Genomic DNA, 14608 nt, shown 5'->3' with positions numbered 1-14608 from the left:
CGCGGGCAGGTTTCTAAACACATGAAGGGCACTGCGTATGGAAGATGGGGAGGAGGCGCTCGGAGAAGCAAAGAAGAGGGCCTTTGGGGTCCCCTAGGACACAACGCCGGTTTCTTAATACAGCATTCCCTGGAAGGCCTCCCTCACCCCCCAAGGTGGAGCCTTGGTCCCCTGCGAACTCAGAGGACCCTGAGTTCTGACCGGCTTTTTCTCTCTCATCAATCCCAGATCCTTTCCCGGCCCCTGCCTCGATCTGCGGTTCTTTGGGGGGAGGGGGAGGACAGTGGCATCGGCACCCAACGCCCATCGCGGGGGTGGGCGCCGTGATGCGGGGCGTCGCTCTCCTCTCTGGTCCCGGGGTGGGGGCGCCCGGTACTTACATTCCTCAAGCTAGCAAACTTTCGGGCTTGTCCTTCGCCAACCTGGGGCTCCTATCAAGGTTCCGGGTAATCACTGAGGCAGTTTATGTAATTGCCCGCGATGCCGTTCGGCTGATCTCCCGGTGCGCGTGGCCGCACCGCTCAGCACATGGACATCGTCTCAGCCCCGCGGTCAAACACCGAGCGTCCCCCGCCACCGCCTTCCACAAGCGGTAGGGCGCTCTCCTGGGCTAGTCAAATACCAAGAGTGCGAGCAGGACTCGGCCAAACCCCGGCTGCCCCCGGCGCCGCTTTCGCCGCATGGGTGGCTTACAGAGAGCTGCGTCTCTACAAACCTCGCCGGGGCTGGTGGTTGGAGCGGATAAGGGACCGAGCAGGGGACTGCTGCGGTTCTAAAGAAGACTCCGTAACCCAAACGAGTAATAATACCCTCGTCCCCATGGACCAGAATGTATACAAATCGCCTTAACGTTTCGCCCTGAAAGGGGAGCCAGTTTCCAAAGTTACAGACCACGCAGTTGAATTTCCAGTACTTTCCAACCTCGCCTAGGCGGAGGCAGGGCAGAGAAGGGCGGGCAGCGGCCAGCAAAGCCCACCCTACTGCCCCGCCAAGGAGGACTCACCAGTTGAACCTACCTTCACCCCAGTAGTTGACTGTATTCCCTGGTTGCCTGTACGTACACACACACACACACACACACACACACACACACACACACACTCCTCGAGACCACCTTCCCCTTCCCGAGTGCTCCTAATATAGACTGCATTTTTAAACCGCGAGGATAATGACTAAGGAGCTCACTGATCACATTTCATCCCAGAGCACATTTCCCCGAAGCTGGGGTGCCACCTCTCTCTCTCTCCCCCTCCCACACACACACACACTCACACTCACACTCACACACAGGAGCGCTCCGAGTGTCCACCCAGGGGCTGCAGCCTCAACTCGCTCCGAGGGGAACATGGACACCGCGGCAGGGCGGCGGGCTAGAGAGGAGCGCCGCGTCGGCTGCAGAGGGCACGGGGCTGGGGTCGCGTCTCCTGGTTCTCGGTTCCAATCGCAGGGCGCGCGGGGTCGCCGCAGCCGGCTCTAGCCCGACAGGGCAGGCTGCATGCAGCCCGGGAGCCCGGCGCCGCCTCGCGGGCTTCTCCAGCGCCCGCCCTGTGGCGGTCGGGTCCGCAAAGGGGCTGCGGACGCTGGGGCCAGGGCGGGGAAGGGGACCCGGGCAAGGCCGACGAACCCCAGCATGCGCCCAATCTCGCAGCTCTCCCCTAGCCTTGGCTTCCAGGCTCCACTCTGCGGTGGGGTTCCGGGGGGCTGCGCGGTGGAGGCTCGGGGCTCCAGACCCACTCGCCTCCCCGGAAACCCCAGCCGTCCTCGCTGCCTCACCCGGTGCGGGCCGGGGAAGCGAGCGAGCGTCTCCGGGAGCCCTGGGCATCCGCGCGAGCTGCCCCGACCCTTCCCCGGCTAACGAGCGCCGAGAGGAGAGAGAGCAGGCGAGGCTCCACCACGGTGTCCCCAAAGGCGCTTTTCCGTAGAGCGGATCGCGCCGCCTTACCGTGGCTGCAGGCTGCCGCCGCCGGGGAAGCGAGGAGGAGGGCGGCAGAGAGGCGAGACGCCGCACCGGTGGCTCCTCTCACTCTAGGCGGCGGGGCTCCGCGTGCCCGAGCAGGCAGGCGCCCAGGAAGGAGCAGGTCCCGGCTCCGCGCTCAGCTCCAGTGAGACCAACAATAGCTCCCGCAGGGAGCGGAGCCCCAGCGAGTCTCCAGCCGCGCGCGCACGCCCGGCCGCCGCTCCCGGCCGCTCCCGGCCGGCGTCCCTGCCAGCACTGCTGGCCCACATTAAACAGCTGCAATCCCGAGGCTTGGGGTGGGGGGTGGGGGGGGCGCGGAGGGGGGTGTTGGGGCGGGGGTGCGCGCGCGCGCGCGCGTGTGTGTGTGTGAGTGTGTGTGTGTGTTTAATAGCTTCCCTCCTCGTCTTCCCCTCCCCGCCTGCTCGCCTGCCTGCCTCCGTCCCCCACCTTCGCTCTCTTACACACAGAGAGGGCGAGCGAGACACACACACACACACACACACACACACACACACACACACACACACACACACACACACACACACACACACACGTACACACGCACACACGCAGGCTACATGAATGGGAGGCGGGAGCCAATCCTCCCGGAGGCTGGGCGAGCCGCGGCGCTCGGGCGCTGGGAGCCGGGCCGCACCGCGGCGCGCGGGGGGCGCCACGCAGGTGATGCGCGCGCGTCCTCCCGGGACCCCTCACCCGCCTCCTCGTCAGCCCGGTCCCTCTGTTCTGTCCGACATCCTCCCCTCTCCCCTTCCCTCTTTCCCTCCGCTTCTATCTCCGTCTTTTTTCCTATTTCCTCCTTGTTCTCGAATTCTCCGAGTTCTTTCAGTTCCCTATCTTTCTCGGTCTCCTCTAGTCTTACACCGTCCTTGCTTGCTTTCTCGCCCCCTTTCTCAAACTTTCTCCTCCCTTATCCCCGACTTTTCTTGACTTCCTCTCCTTGGGTCTTTTGTTCTCTTTCCTCCCGCTTTGGCTTTCTGCCGCGTATCTCTGCAGTGTTGTCTGGTCTCCTCTCCCTCCCCCCATCGCCTGTATCTGGGTCTCTCTGGGGGCGCGCGAGACCCACTCCCCCCCCCCCGCCCCCAGCCGACTCCTCGTTTGTTATTTCAACGCTCGCAACACTTTTCCAGGGACGATCTCTCTCGCCCTTGCTGCTGCAGCGCAGCCAGAAGTAATTAAGAGCTGAGAACTTGAGTTCCTTCCTCAGGCATGCAAGATGCCCAGGGAAAGGCCCTCCTTCCTCGGACAACTTCCCCAAAACCATGGTAACAGCCATTGAGTCGTGATAACAATCATTTAAAAAATAACTGCAATGACTGTGGTCCAAGAGATTCCTGTCCTTCGCGTGTCCGGATCGTGATCGCCAGCATGCTTCCAAGAGAAGGACATTTTTCTATGATGGGAGAGGCAGCTTGGTGCAGTGGCAACTTACTGGTGCTTAGGGGAGAAACCAGAAAGATTCTCACCTCAGCCCTGCTGCATGCTAGCTGTATGACTAGAGCAGGCCACTACTCTTTCTCTAGCCTCAGTTTTCTCACCTGTAAAAAGGATTATTACCCCCTACCTCACCAGATATGGTGAAGAATAAAAGCGAGAACAAGGCAGGGTGGGGGGCGCGGAGCTCTGGACATACAGGAGATGCTCAGCTAATGTTAGTTTTTCTTCCCTCTCACCCCCTTTTAAAACTCCCTTCATGATCTCCTGCTACATTATATTGCCATGATCTCCAGTGCATAATGAAGGAGGAAGTGTGACAATACTAACGTCATCTAAATGTGAAAGAAGGTCGAGTGTATTTTAAAATCTCGATTGTGTGATCAGGAGACGAACTAGCCAGTTGCCACCCATTGATTTCAAAGGCATCCCAGAGATTACAGTATAAACTTGGGGAGCTGGCGTGCCCTTCAACATCTCCTAACAGGAGGGGTGAAGATAGGAGTGAGAGATTTCCATACACTGTGTCCAATCTATTTTTTAAACATTCATGATCACTGAACACTGACCAGTGACAAAGCCTGTGAGACTAACTGAAATGTCAAGTCTCTGCCTTTGAATTACATTTATCAACTTTGTGTCCTCACCGCAGATATCAAATGCCGAGGATAAGCTGTGATTGGCAGTCAGATTCAGTCCTTTGACAAATATATGTTGACCACCTACTCTGTGGTTGGCACTCTGGCTCTGTGCACCCAGCGATGAGGCAAGCAGGCCTTGCCTTTGTGGGTGTGCAGTGCAGTAGATGAGACACAAGATATTTGGCATAGTCTCAAAGTATCTTTGATTAATTTCAAAGGGGAAAACATTACAATTGAAAAGCCTGGCCAACTCCCCCTTAATCAAGCAATTACTACATCATCATCATCAGGAATATGGCAAATAGGCATCATATGCCCCAAGACGTGATGCACTGAGCGGGATAACACATCATTTTTGTGGAGTTTCTGCCAAAAATGAGTAACCTGAGTCGAATCCTGAAGATACATCAGACAGATGTAAACTGAGGAGCATTCAGTGAAATAACTGTCATGTACTCTTCAAAAATACCAAAGTCTTAAAAGACAAAGATTCCAGAACAGTTCCAGATTCAAGGACCAGTTTAGTTGTGACAATAAATGAAACATGTGGTCCTAGATTGGGACAGCTGGTAAAATTTAAATAAGGTCAGTAGATTAGATAATAGTTTGTATCAGTGTTAATTTCCCAATTTTGATAATTACTATGGTTATGTAGGAGACTATCCTTGTTTTAAGGAAACACATAACTGAAATATTTAGTGGTTAAAGAAGATGAACAAAGCCCAATCCCCACCTTCAAGGAGAAGCACAGTGTGGTCTTGCTCTGCCTAAGAAATGGGCAGAGTGTGAGCACAGAACCTCTGGCCGCCTGAATCCTGTAGGAGGTGGCATTCAAGCTGAGTTTTGAAGGCAAACAGTTTGCTACATCACATAGAGAGAGTGTTTTTTTTTTTTTTTTTTAATTGAAGGATAATTGCTTTACAAAATTTTGTTGTTTTCTGTCAAATCTCAACATGAATCAGCCATAGGCATACATATATCCCCTCCCTTTTGAACCTCCCTCCCATCTCCCACCCGTCTAGATTGATACAGAGCCCCTGTTTGAGTTTCCTGAACCATACAACAAATTCCCATTGGCTATCTATTTTACATATGGTAATATAAATTTCCATGTTACTCTTTCCCTACATCTTACCCTTTCCATACATCTTACCCTCTCCTCCTCTCTCCCCATGTCCATAGGTCTATTCTCTATGTCTGCTTCTCCATTGCTGTCCTGTAAATGAATTCTTCAGTACCATTTCTCTAGATTCTGTATATACGTATACACAGTGCAGTATTACTCAGCCATAGAAAGGAACGCATTTGAGGGTATTGTTTTTTAGGTAAAGGTAACAGTAAAAGGAAATAAACAAAAACAAGAGGCTCTCATTCAGGCTATGGGACCGGCATATAAAGGCAGTGCCTGGGGTAGAGTCTAGCACAGTAGCTAGGATTAGTTTCTGAAGGGGCCTCAAGGAAGCTGAGAATCTCAAACATCCTGAAAGCTCAGGAGCTGGGTGGATGGGTAGCAAGGAGTTATCAGAGGCTTTTAGTTAAAGGAGGTAGGTGATCTTAAGTGTACTTGGAAAAGGTGATGTTAACAGCACTGAGGAGAAATCGGTTAAAGGGAGTGACCAGAGAAGACCAGAGAGTCTCCTTTCGGTCATTTAAGGCAATTGCAGTGAGGCTGGAGAGGGAAGGAGATACTGGAAAGAGATGAAGGGTATAAAATGAACAGATTTTGGTGGACGGGTTGGCAAGGTGAAATCCAAAGTGACTCCTAATTCTCAAGCTTGGGATCCTGGGTAGAAGGTGACTTTAGTCACTTTGCTGTCCAGAGCATTCAGGAGGAAGTGGAGGTTTTAGAGGAGAAGGTAACGTCAGTTTTTACCATGTTGTAATCTAACTCTACAGCTAGCTTGAGATTTTCCTATATGGCTGCTCTGTGCCACAGGAAACACTGCTATAGAATTCAACCTGACATTCTGAATGGCCAACCCCATCTAGTACTCAGAAAAAACAAAAAAACAGTGGTAGCAGCACATTATTTGTAATAAAGGGAAAAAATTAAATAGCCTAAAAGGTCAATAGGATAAGCAAATTGGAGGACAGCCTAGTTGGAATATTATGAAGCCACACTAAAGTTTTTCTTTTTTGTAGAGTTCTTTATGCCATGGAAACATGCCAGTGTTAACATGTAAATTTTTTAAGAAGCAGACTTCAAAACTGTTAACTACATAAAAATCATTGGGGAGAAAAACCTGAAACAAAATCATGCCAAATATTAACAATGGTTGCCTCTGGGTGATAGGATTATGAGTAATACATTTTCTTCTTCATGCTTTTTTGAAACTTTCTAGCTTTTCCACAGTGAACATTCATTACTGTCATAACAAAAAATAAGCTGTCATTAACAAAACAGAAAACAGCTGGGACCCCCGCCCCCCAACCCTTCCACTTTATTCCTTTGCAATCCACCCTTCCCACTTGCCTGGCAGACTAACTGCCTTTTAAGCTTTATCTTTGAGAATGAAATAAGAGAGCATTTAACAAATCAGGGGAAATTATTAGCTGGGCTGGAGAAGGGGAGAAGGTGTCTTAGGCAGCCAGATATGTTATTAGAGCTGTTGAAACTGTATATATTAAAGATGTTTGCATTGCCCTTATTGATTCCATGATATGTTACAAGGAAAAGAAAACCTATAACGGGGCCAAGAAAATGTGCGTCTTTAAAGGGCAAGTTTTAATTAGGAAATGTATTTATTTGCAAAAACACTTCTTGTCATAGTCCAGCAGTTACTGTAAAATTGTTTTAGAAAGCAAGTATCTCAGGTAAGGAGGCAGGTAGGGGCAAGGGGCAATGCTTTGTGCTTGGTGTCTGGTATTAGATCAGCGTAGGATTTGGATGCCCACTGATAAGTACCATCAAATGTTCATGATTAGAGAGAGAAAGGAAAATGCAGGCCAGAAAAGCTGCTGTAAACATCACCTCAATTAGGTTCCCTCGGCATCTGTTGATTTTTCATCTGTGGAAATATTTACTATGTGGCTAGGTTCCCCAACTCGATGCTCATAACACCTTCCCCAGCAGAGCCCTTTTGCCTCTGGAAAGGCCCTCCATGGCTGTTGATTCACTTAAGCCTTGCACGCTCCCTGGCCGAGATCCCATTATTTGAAGTTTATAAGGGAAGGAAAGAGACTCAGAGAGGCAGAGCAGCATGGAGAATAAGAAAAGGACAGGGGCATTCTTGGAAAGCCCTCTTTGTGGCTCTGAGGCTTCAGAGATTTGTTACCTCTTAACATCCTCAAGATACCTTGGGAGAGAGGCGGCGTAAATGGAGGCGTATGTGGTTCTGGTTGAACAGAATCCGAATGGAAACCCAGTGCTCAGAATTTCCAGGCCAGTGCCTTTCCCCGAAGGACTCCATGTTTAAAAGTCAATTGTTGAGGCTGGGTGTTATTCTCAGTTGGCTCAGTTTCATTTGTGAGCTGTTTTCCTGTCTGGTCTGAAAATTAAAAGCTGGTATGTGGAGAAGGCAATGGCACCCCACTCCAGTACTCTTGCCTGGAAAATCCCATGGACTGAGGAGCCTGGTAGGCTGCAGGCCATGGTGTGGCTAAGAGTCGGACACAACTGACCGACTTCACTTTCAATTTTCACTTTCATGCATTGGAGAAGGAAATGGCAACCCACTCCAATGTTCTTGCCTGGAGAATCCCAGGGACGGGGGAGTCTGGTGGGCTGCTGTCTATGGGGTCGCACAGAGTCGGACACGACTGAAGTGACTTAGCAGCAGCAGCATGTGGGGGTAAGTGATGACTTTTGAATGTGTCTGCTAGAAAATAAGGGGAATTCATAGACATTTTCTCCTCTAGAGAAATGGTTGACTCTTGTCTCTTTCTCCCCACCTCCACTGCAACATTCAGCAGAGTATTTGGCAGTTAAAGTTTCTTTGTAAATATGAGTGCAGAAACCAATTCTAGTCATAAAATAGCTGCTGCCGCTGCTAAGTCGCTTCAGTCGTGTCCAACTCTGTGCGACCCCACAGATGGCAGCCCACCAGGCTCCCCCGTCCCTGGGGTTCTCCAGGCAAGAATACTGGAGTGGGTTGCATTTCCTTCTCCAATGCATGAAAGTGAAAAGTGAAAGTGAAGTCGCTCAGTCGTGTCCGACTCTTTGCGACCCCATGGACTGCAGCCTACCAGGCTCCTCCGTCCATGGGGTTTTCCAGGCAAGAGTACTGGAGTGGGGTGCCAGTAATAGCTAGCATGTATTAAGTACTGTGCCCAGGGTGGAGCAAAGGGTATGATCTCATTTAAATTTTAGAGCAACACCATGTGGTAGATATAATTATTACCTCTATTCCATAGACGTGAAAACGGAGACAGGGAGAAAGCAATTTGTCCAAGGTCACCTGGCTAAACATCTCCTTCTGCTTTACTGACTATGCCAAAGCCTTTGACTGTGTAAATCACAACAAACTGTGGAAAATTCTTAAGAAAATGGGAATACCACATGACCTTAACCTGCCTCCTGAGAAATCTGTATGCAGGTCAAGAAGCAATAGTTAGAACCAGACATGAAACAACGGATTGGTTCAAAATTGGAAAAGGAGTACATCAAGGCTGTATATTGTCACCCTGCTTATTTAACTTATACACAGAGTACATCATGTCAAATGCTGGGCTGGATGAAACACAAGCTGGAATCAAGATTTCTGGGAGAAATATCAATGATCTCGGATATGCAAATGACACCACCCTTTTGGCAGGAAGCGAAGAAGAACTAAAGAGCCTCTTGATGAAAGTGAAAGAGGAGAGTTTAAAAGCTGGCTTAAAACTAACATTAAAAAAACTAAGATCATGGCATCCAGTCCTATCACTTCATGGCAAATAGATGGGGAAACAGTGGAAACAGTGAGAGACTTTACTTTCTTGGGCTCCAAAATCACTGCAGATGGTGACTGCAGCCATGAAATTAAAAGACACTTGCTCCTTGGAAGAAAAGTTATGATCAACCGAGACAGCATATTTAAAAGCAGAGACATTACTTTGCCAACAAAGGTCCATCTAGTCAAAGCTATAGGTTTTCCAGTGGTCATGCATGGATGTGAGAGTTGGACCACAAAGAAAGTTGAGCATCAAAGAATTGATGCTTTTGAACTGTGATGTTGGAGAAGACTCTTGAGAGTCTCTTGGACAGAAAGGAGATCAAACCCATCCACCCTAAAGGAAATCAGTCCTGAATATTCATTGGAAGGACTGATGCTGAAGCTGAAAATCCAGTACTTCGGCCACCTGATGTGAGGAACTGACTCATTGGAAAAGACCCTAATGCTGAGAAAGATTGAAGGCAGGAAGAGAAGGGGACAACAGAGGATGAGATGGTTGGATAGTATCACCAACTCAGTGGACATGAGTTTGAGCAAGCACCAGGAATTGATGGACAGGGAAGCCTGGTGTCCTGCAGTCCATGGGGTCACGAAGAGTTGGATACGACTGAGCAAACGAAGTGACAGACTTGTCTAATACATGGCAAAGCCAGATTCCATCTTGGATTCTTCTGAATCCAGGTTCTTAGCCACCATCCAGTATTGGATGGATGGATGGAATTATTGATACCAGCAGAGAATTGAATCTCCATGAACTGCCATACATTTTACGGTATGGTTAATCTTGTCTAGAATAGGTCATCCCATTGTTCTCCATGATTGTTGCTACTGCTAAGTCACTTCAGTCGTGTCCGACTCTGTGCGACCCCAGAGATGGCAGCCCACCAGGCTTCCCCGTCCCTGGGATTCTCCAGGCAAGAACACTGGAGTGGGTTGCCATTTCCTTCTCCAATGCATGAAAGTGAAAATTGAAAGTGAAGTCGGTCAGTCGTGTCCAACCCTCAGCAACCCCATGGACTGCAGCCTACCATGCTCCTCAGTCCATGGGATTTTCCAGGCAAGAGTACTGGAGTGGGGTGCCATTGCCTTCTCCATGATTGCACCCCATTTATTTCCTACAGCATGTTTCCCAAGCTGCAATTATTTGTGCGTGCATTTATTTTACTTAGATTTTTGAACATTTGTCCCACTTGCAATGTAAGAAGTCCCATGAGTGTCTTGGTCACTGTTACAATAACCAAGCACAATGCTTGGCACAAAAGTGGTGATCAGTAAGTACTTGTGAAGTGAATGAAGAAATGAATGAATGAATGTGGGCTCCCAGCCCATTAAAGTGGTGGAGAGCTTATGAGTATGTATACACACACCCTTGTGAAAGATGGGTATTTTATATGCATTCAGTTCAATTCAGTCACTCAGTCATGTCCAACTCTTTGCCACCCCATGGACTGCAGGACACTAGGCTTCCCTGTCCATCACCAACTCCTGGAGTTTACTCAAACTCATGTCCATTGAGTCAGTGATGCCATCCAACCATCTCATCCTCTATCATCCCCTTCTCCTCCCGCTTTCAATCTTCCCCAGCATCAGGGTCTTTTCCAATGAGTTGGTTCTTCACATCAGGTGGCCAAAGTATTGGAGTTTCAGCTTTAGCATCAGTCCTTCCAATGAATATTTAGGACTGATTTCCTTTAGAATGGACGGGTTAGATCTCCTTGCAGTCCAAGGGACTCTCAAGAGTCTTCTCCAACAGCACAGTTCAAAAGCATCAACTCTTCAGTGCTCAGCTTTCTTTATAGTCCAACTCTCACATTCATACATGACTACTGGAAAAACCATAGCTTTGACTAGATGGACCTTTGTTGGCAAAGTAATGTCTCTGCTTTTTAATATGCTGCCTAGGTTCATCATAACTTTTCTTCCAAGGAGCAAGCGTCTTTTAATTTCATGGCTGCAGCCACCATCTGCAGTGCTTTTGGAGCCCCCCAAAATAAAGTCTGTCACTGTTTCCATTGTTTTCCCATCCATTTTGTATGAATTTACTCCATCCCATACCAACTATACTTTCTGCCTTGAAGTCACGTGGTTCTGGCAGTGGGGCTGAGATGCGGATGAGCATGTAATGGTTCAGATTTTTTCCTTCACTGACACTTGCTCCGAGATAGCAGGGAAAACACTGATCAGGAAAAACGTAGCATCTGTTCTGGTCAAAGGTGACTAGCTGGCCAAATTCCACAGTGGAAGCATCCTTTCTGATTAGGTCAGCCTCCACTTTCACAGCAGAGAGACACTGTGTCACCTGACATCTCTTGCATAACATTTCCTTTCTGAGAGTTAGTGACAATAGTTTTCTCAAAGGGAGCTATCTGAAAGCTTTCCTCCTGCCTGCTGAATGCCGTGTGATACTTTCCAAAGAGGATGCCTTCTCCCCTCTTGACAATTTTTGTCTGTTTCCTCATCATTTGTCTATTATACTTCCTTGCCAATCCTGTGGATTTGCCTTTTTGTTACAGCAGGTAGATCAGGTGGCAGCTGCTGGTGTTCTGCAAAGCTAAATCCAATCCATTTCTTAGTCTTGGATGTCTGCAGCCTTTGCTAGAACTGCATACTGGTCTGGAGGGTAGTGGCCATTGGTCCAGGGATAATCAGGAATGTAACAAACAAAGCAAGCAAACAAACAAAAAAAGCAATCAGAAAGGCTTCCACTAAATAACCAAAGCCTCTGTAGGGTGATTCTAATCACTGTGATGTCAGACAGTGACCCAATTTTTTATGCAAATCCATACACTTACGCCTTATGACAGTCCTACAAAATAAATTCTATGACCACTCCCAAATCAGATTATAATCTGATATTTCTAGGGATTATTAGCCTGTGGAGTGAAAAGAGTAGCATGAATGTTAATTCACAAATAAGCACACACTGTTCTGTTCTGCATACTGCTTTTTCCATTTAACAATATGTCTTGAAATAGCTGCCTCCTTTTTTATGGTTGCATACTGTTTCATTTTAGGGATGATCCCTTTGAATTTAACCACAGCGACCACAGTGATTATGCTATATTCATTTAAATAAATCTCAGAAATTAACATAAGATCGGGCACTTTCCCATTAACTTTAAATGAGTGAATTAAATTATATTCTCACTATCAAGTCTGTTCATTATTAAAAAGAAGCAATCCAAAGGATGCTGAAATTTCATCAGTTGGAAAAGGATGAACATTTCATATAACAGTGCTGTGGGAACAGACAAACCATTTGAGGGGTGAGGGGAGTTAAATCTCTGTCCCTCTTAAAACTTCTCACCCTGAATATTGAGAAAAGAAAATATGAAAGTTCTAGAAGAGAGTATACATGACAATTTACATGATTTTGGAGATGGATAGAGGTCTTTTTAAGTGTGTCATGAAAAAGTCATAAAGGAAAATGTTAAAAATTTGACTATATAATAATTTTGAAATGTTTATATATTTATAAAACCAAGAGAAAAATCAAAAGAACAATAATATGTTGGGGGAATATTTGAAACATACATGAAAAAGTGCTATTTTCCTTAATATATAATGAGGTTTTACAAGTATATATGAAGAAGACATCTCAATAGAAAAGTAGGCAAAGGACATAAAAAGCTAATTTACTATAAAAAAAAAGTAAAAAAAAAACCTAAACAAATGATGTATACTTAAGTCACTTGTATCTCCAAGAAATGCACAATATGAGAATATTGAAAGTTTTTCTTTTCACTTATCAAATGAGAAAAGTATAAAAGAAAAATTACATACTCAGAAAATAGTTACTCTCCTTATATTGCCAATAGTCATATGTTGACACACACTTTCTGAAAGATAATTTAGTGGTATTTAACAAAAGCCTTCCATGGTGTGAGTTTTCAACCCAGGAATCTATGTCTACATTCAGTAGAGGTAATTAAAAGAAAAGAATTATGGATGGACCCAAAGACTTATGTAAAAGAATTTCGTCAGTGTTAGTATTAATAGTGTCAGATTGGAAAGAATCTCAACTGTCAAACAATTAGTAAATGATCAGTTGTATCATGGTACATCCCAGTATGAGGAGCTGTTACACAGCTATCATAGGTTATGGTGTAGGAGAATATGTAATGACTTGGAAAGGATTTACAGTTAATATTTTTGTGACCTTTCTTCAACTCATTAGGCAAAATTCCAAACAAAGTTTGGTGAACAGACGGTACCCATTACCTATTAATAGTTTCAGTGATTATCAATAAGCAGCCGATCTTGTTTTACTTATACCCATCCCCACTTACTGCCCACCCTCATTATTTTGGAAGAAACCCCAGGCACCATTTTGTTTTGTCTGTAACTATTTCAGTAGATAGCTCTAAAATACATAAACTATTTTTTAAAAACCCACAATATATCATATTTTAAAATACTAATAATTTCTTAATGTCATCAACTGTCTAGGCACTATTCAAATTGTGATGATTATTTCATAAATATTTTTTCTAGGGTTTTTTTTTTTTTTTTTGCATTAGGATCCAAATAAATTTCATGCACTGCAATTGGTTGAGCTATCTCTTGTCTCTCTTGATCTACAGGTTCCCTGCATCTATTTCCCTCCCACTTTTATACTACTTGTGAAAGGAAACAAGTTATTTATCATGTATTTCTTGTAATCTGAGTTTACTGATGGCACCCTTCTAGTTTAACATGGTTTTCCACATTTTATATTTCCTACAAACTGGTAGGAAATTCTAGAAGAGTGGCCGAACCCAGAGTTCATTCTTCTGGAAGGACACTTCCTAGATGGTGCTGTGTACTTCCGTCTGTCTTTGTGAAGTTGGCTGTCTTTGATGTTCGTTGGCTGGATTCATCATTTCATTAGGGGTTATAAACTGGTCACATTCTAATTTGAGCATTCCTTCTTCATTTTTAACTGGAATACTTTGATAATAGAAGCTTCCTCTCATGAATTATTTTCTTACCCGAAAGTGTGGGATAAATGTTTGTTTCTTTCCTTTGATTTACCAGGTTTCGAGCATCCTACAGAGATAAGCAAGGAGGCGTTTTTTTTTTTTTTTTTTCCCCCAAGAGTCATTATGAGGTCATGTATTTAAATCCATTTGAAGTATTTTTATTCATTTCAATTATTATTCATATTGGTGTTCAATTACTCCCCATCTCTTGTCACTGGGAATATCTTATTCATTCCCAAGTCTTTGAAAGCCTCCTTTTTTTCCTGGAGAAATGAGGTGTTCAAGGCCCATTTTGTATCTATTCTAAGCCAGACCCAAAATTATTCATTGTTTTTCTTTTATTTTTTGAGGACCCCTGGTTCTTTTTAGTGGGAAGTGGTATTTAGAAGCCATACTATTGCTATTAGGAGATGCTCATTGCTACTGGGTTAATATTGTTTCTAGCTTTATTTTTAATTGGCAGGTTTAGGAAATATGTATTTTTTTAAAGGAAAATTCACTGTGAGTTTATACAATACTTCTAATCGAGTTTTTCCTTAACTTATTCAGTCTTCTATCTGTATCTCTTGCACATTACAAATAATAAATGATGGCACAGAAAAATATTTAATGATTTGGAAAATAGCCATGTCTATTTTAGATAATCATCTATGTATAAATATATAAGGTATAAATCACATGTATATATCAAACATATGCAAGTTAGTAGTGATTATTTCTTGA

The 14608-nt window shown here is 45.6% G+C and overlaps 1 protein-coding gene across 4 annotated transcripts in view; it reads right to left on the bottom strand.

The window, feature by feature from the left end:
• Positions 1-2202, bottom strand: part of TENM4 (teneurin transmembrane protein 4) — an 855551-nt gene extending 853349 nt beyond the window's left edge. For all 4 annotated transcript variants that reach the window (XM_070365001.1, XM_070365000.1, XM_070365002.1 and 1 more), the window contains exon 1: positions 1943-2202. The gene's annotated coding sequence lies outside the window, so the exon portion shown is untranslated. The remainder of the gene's footprint in view (positions 1-1942) is intronic.
• Positions 2203-14608: the final 12406 nt, after the last annotated feature.

This window comes from Bos mutus, chromosome 29 (assembly GCF_027580195.1).
Source record: "Bos mutus isolate GX-2022 chromosome 29, NWIPB_WYAK_1.1, whole genome shotgun sequence".
NCBI lineage: Eukaryota > Metazoa > Chordata > Mammalia > Artiodactyla > Bovidae > Bos > Bos mutus.
This window is presented reverse-complemented; position numbering and strand designations above follow the sequence as displayed.